This window comes from Meleagris gallopavo, chromosome Z (genome assembly GCF_000146605.3).
Source record: "Meleagris gallopavo isolate NT-WF06-2002-E0010 breed Aviagen turkey brand Nicholas breeding stock chromosome Z, Turkey_5.1, whole genome shotgun sequence".
NCBI classification, from domain to species: domain Eukaryota; kingdom Metazoa; phylum Chordata; class Aves; order Galliformes; family Phasianidae; genus Meleagris; species Meleagris gallopavo.
The window spans coordinates 40,476,795-40,481,513 of NC_015041.2; positions in this window are offsets into that span (position 1 = coordinate 40,476,795).

The window sequence follows — 4,719 nt, forward strand, 5'->3', positions numbered from 1 at the left end:
AACTAGATGATCATTGTAGTCCTTTTCAACCCAGGCCGTTCTATGATACCACTGGCCTTCTGAGCTGCAAGTGCACGCTTCTGGCTCTTGTTCAGTTTTTCATCTACCAGGACCCCCAGATACTTCTCTGCAGGTTTAATTCAAATGCATAAGCTGCATTTGCAAGTTGAATTTAGATGTTATCATTTCAAACTCATAGATATTTGCTGCGCAGTGACCATCAGGGTTGGTCTCTTCTTACTGGTAACAGGACGAGGCAGAATGACCTCAAGTTGCGCCAGGGTAAGTTTAGGATGGATATCAGGAAAAACTTCTTTACAGAAAGGGTTGTTAAGTGCTGGAACAGGTTTCCCAGGGAGGTGGTTTAGTCACTTTCCCTGAATGTGTTTAAAAGCCATCTGGATATGGTGTTCAGGGACATGGTTTAGCAGTGCATTTTTAGAGTTAGGGTAGTATGGTTAGATTGTGGTTGGACTTGATGATCCGAAGGGTCTTCTCCAACCTGAGTGATTCTATGTTCTATGATTCTATGTTATATATAGGGAAAATTTATATCCTAAAAATAACCTTTATGGAAGTCAATATATTAATTCAATTTGCTGCTTAAACTTGCAGGGAATAAGTGTTCAGGAGATGAATGAGGTTCTTATCCTGTTCTGAAAAAATTATTGAATGTCTAACCATAGAGTCAGGTTGTATTTTGTGTTTGGGGCTCATGGCTGTAAATGCGTGTGTCCATGAAAAGCTATGTCTTTTCATCCTTCCTTTCCCTTCCCTCCTTCCTTTCTTGAAGAAGAAGAGATGGACTGTTCCCTTAATCTTGTGTATCCAGGCGTTATCTAAGATTGTAAAGGAAATGTTGATTGATTTCAAATATTTAATTATATCAGAACTGGAGTGAGATAAAAATGTGAGTTGTGGAGTTTGGTGAAATATGGGGTTATAAAACAGCTGCATGTGGTCTTCGTGAATGCCAGTTCAGTCACAGATTTATTCCACTCACACAGACTTTTATATTCAAGAATTGCAAAAGAATGAAGCAAGAATTTAAAGCTTTGCAAGCATTTAAATGCAGCATTCAAACTCTGCAGCAACTTTAGAAAACATGCTGAAGCTTCATACATTTGTATGAGATATTTTATTCCCCTGAGTAAAATATGCTAAATATTAAATTGAATGGCTTTTGTAGAATTCCTGAATCATCTTGACTATGGAGACATTACCACCAACATATAAGCTGTGTCCCAAAAGTTGTTCTGATTCTAGGCTTTGTGCCTTGTCCATTCATTTCACTGCCTGCATTGAGTCATTTTTTTTCTGTTGATGCATTTGCTTTTAGACCTTCAAACAATTAATTTACAAATGGTCACAATCTGCAGCTGAAAGATAGCCATGACTAGTTAGAAAATGCGAAATGTACCTTGGAACCATGTGTGTGCGTTCTCAAAATTCTGAAGACACTGAAATGCATCATTTTTTGGAACAAGCTAAGCCTACTTACAAGAAGTCAGTGCAGGTTTTAACATATTCTGATGTTGAAGACTACTGCAGTAAGAGCCAGAAACTAGCTGAGGTGTAGGACCTTCATGCTTCAAATCCTTGTGCCTAGAAACTAGACAGAGGAACAAGATCGTGTCTGTGCAAGTTGCTAAACTCTAGTTTTCTACTGCAAGCATGGAGGAGAAGTTCTGTATTTGCTGCAGAGACTGGCTTTAGGTCAGCACTGTGTTTCAGATTTTTTCTGTTGTTGTGTGGGTGATATAGTAAAAAAAAAAATAAAGTAGAGACTTATCCTATTGCTTTTTGTTTATTTCAAAATTTTAAATCTGTATGAAAGCATTTATTTTGTAGGATTCTACTCAGAAAGTAGATGCTATAGTCCAGTGTTGAATTTTGTTTTGCTAAATGTTAGGCCTTTGGAAAGGAGCCTGTTTTCTCCTCTGTTTTATACATCTTCAACAACATTCACAGCGGTGTTGAAATTCTTACTCTTTAACAGTAAAAATGAGCCTGTGTGGTGTTCTCCATGATCTGTGTATTTGGAACAATGAAAACTAGAGCACATATCTCTAAAAGATCCCAGATGCATTAACATTTATGAAGTCTAGATTTAATGTTCTCACTGTACATGGATTTTCCTGATATTTTCCAGTGTTCAGATTCCCAAATCAGTCTTTGAGTGTTTAAATATATGTCAAAAATATTTCAGTAACAATTCAAGGCAGATATATATCTATCTACAGATGGGTATGGTAGACTGAAATGGAAATTTGTTTTTTTCTCTGATTTATTAGGGGTCTTTTTTGTTTGTTTGTTTGTTTTTTGCAGCTGCAAAGATGTTGGCCTGCTACAAAGAGACTTCATTTTTAACAATCTCTAAGAAATTCTAATTGAGAACAAGCTGCTCTATGTTCCAAAGCTCTGTAATTAACTAAAGATTTACTGCACTTGCCAGGTGCATGTTTGTCTAATCCAAGGAAAGCTATCCTTCTCCTCTCCTTGTCTTCCAAAAATTACCAAAAACATCTGCTGCTAGAACTAGGTACAAATGATGAGAGACCCATGTGAAGTTTATTTTTCTTTTTTTTTCACTGTATCTTTGTTTAGATCAGATCTTCTTTATAGAGACTTAAGAACAGCCAATTGTTGCATCTTTTCTCCTAAAGAAGGCTTGTTTTCTTCCAGAAAAAAAATTACTCTTTTTTGGGGGGCAATGGAAAGAATAAGTTGCCAGCATGCTCCTGTATCAGCCATGTGGCTGATGCTAGGACTAACTGTAAACTGTAAACCTTTGGGAACTGTAACCATTGCAAAATTTTTATTCAGGTAGTAAAGGACAGTATTCTTTAAAGTATACTGAGAGTTGTCTAGAAAATAGAACAGTTATCTTTGAAGGTATGCACCACAAGGAGCACCTTCTCTTAGGTGCTTTATTGGAAGGACCTTAGTTTTGACACCATGTTGTTATAATATCATATGACGAAAGACTTTTATCTAGGCTTTCTTTGACCTGAATATATTTTTTTCTTAGACAAAGATGAAATATCTATTATTTCTTCAAGTGGAATTTAATGTTTAAACACCATCTTTCCTTTGATCTGCATACACTGAAATTTTATGTTCCCAGGTTACAAAACAGAAGCTCTTGCTGCTGAAGGACTATCCTATGTGAATACAATGTTACTGACCTATAACTATATATGCATTCAACAGCTGTGTTGGAAAAACTTTAATTAACTTTAATGTTTTTGCATAAAAGGTTAATACCCACTTTGGGATAACTATAGGTCTCATTGCAACTGAATGAACTAGTATGACCAACCTTAGAGAATATCACTAGTAGGAACTCTTACGGCTAGCTTAGAGAAGAATATTCTTTTTTTATATTTACTTGTGCAAAGTATTTGACATTGTCCCACATGACATCCTGATCATCAAATTGGAGAAGAAATTGACTTGATGGATGGACCATTCACTGGATAAGGAATTGGCTGGATGGCCGCACTCAGAGTTGCGGTCAATGGCTCAGTGTCCAAGTGGACATTGGTAACGCGTGGCACTCCTCAGAGATTGATTTTGGGACCGGTGCTATTTAACATCTTTATAGGCATCATGGACAGTGGGATTTAGTGCACCTTCAGCAAGTTTGCAGATGACACCAACTGCTGACATGTTAGAGGGAAGGGATGCTATCCAGAAGGACCTGGAATAGCTTGAGAGATAGGCCCATGCCAATTCCATGAAGTTGAACAAGGCCAGGTATGAGTTCCTGCATCTGGACTGGGGCAATCCAAAGCACAGGTACAGGTTGGGCGAAGAATGGCTTGAGAGAAGCCCTGAGGAGAAGGATTTGGTAGTGTTGGTTGATGAAAAACTCAGTACAAGACAGTAAGGTATGCTTGCAGCCCAGAACGCCAACTGTATCCTTGGTTGCATCAAGAGAAGTGTGACCAGAAGGTCAAGGGGAGGAGATTCTGACCCTCTGCTCTTGTGAGACTCAGAACTGGAGTACTGCATCTCAGTTCTGAGAGCCCCAGTATAGGAAAGATGTGGAGCTATTGGAGCAGGTCCAGAAGAGGGCCACAAAGATGATCAGAGGGCTAAAGCACATACCCTATGATGATAGGCTGAGAGAGCTGGGGCTTTTCAGCCTGGAGAAGAGAAGGCTCTCAGGAGACCTTATAGCAGCCTTCCAGTACTGAAAGTGGCTTACAGGAAAGCTGGGGAGGGACTTTTTATAAGGGCAGATATCGGTCTCAGTCGAGTTAGAGAGCTCTCTCAGTTTCTTGTAGCATCACACTAATTCTACTTTATTGTGTTCAACGTACATCTTATATACCATCTGCTTACAAACAAGAAGTTCCTGTTCCTCTGACAGGTCCTCCAATCAGTTAATTGAGCCTAACTTCTCCCACACAACAGTGATAAAGGATGAAAGGTTTCTCAATTGTGACAAGACAAACAGCGCATACTAAAGAACTTCCTGTTTATCCTTAGACTCTGTTTGCTCTTTGTCTTATATCAGACTCTCAAGGCTTCACAGTGATAAGGTCCATCAAACTCTTTGGTGACTCGCTTACAGTTACATCTTCTTCCACAGGCAGATAACAACAGGACCAGGGGAAATGGTTTTAAAATGGAAGAGGGTAGAATTTGACTAGATATAAGGAAGAAATTCTTTACTATGAGGGTGGTGAGACATTGGAACAGGTTGCCCAG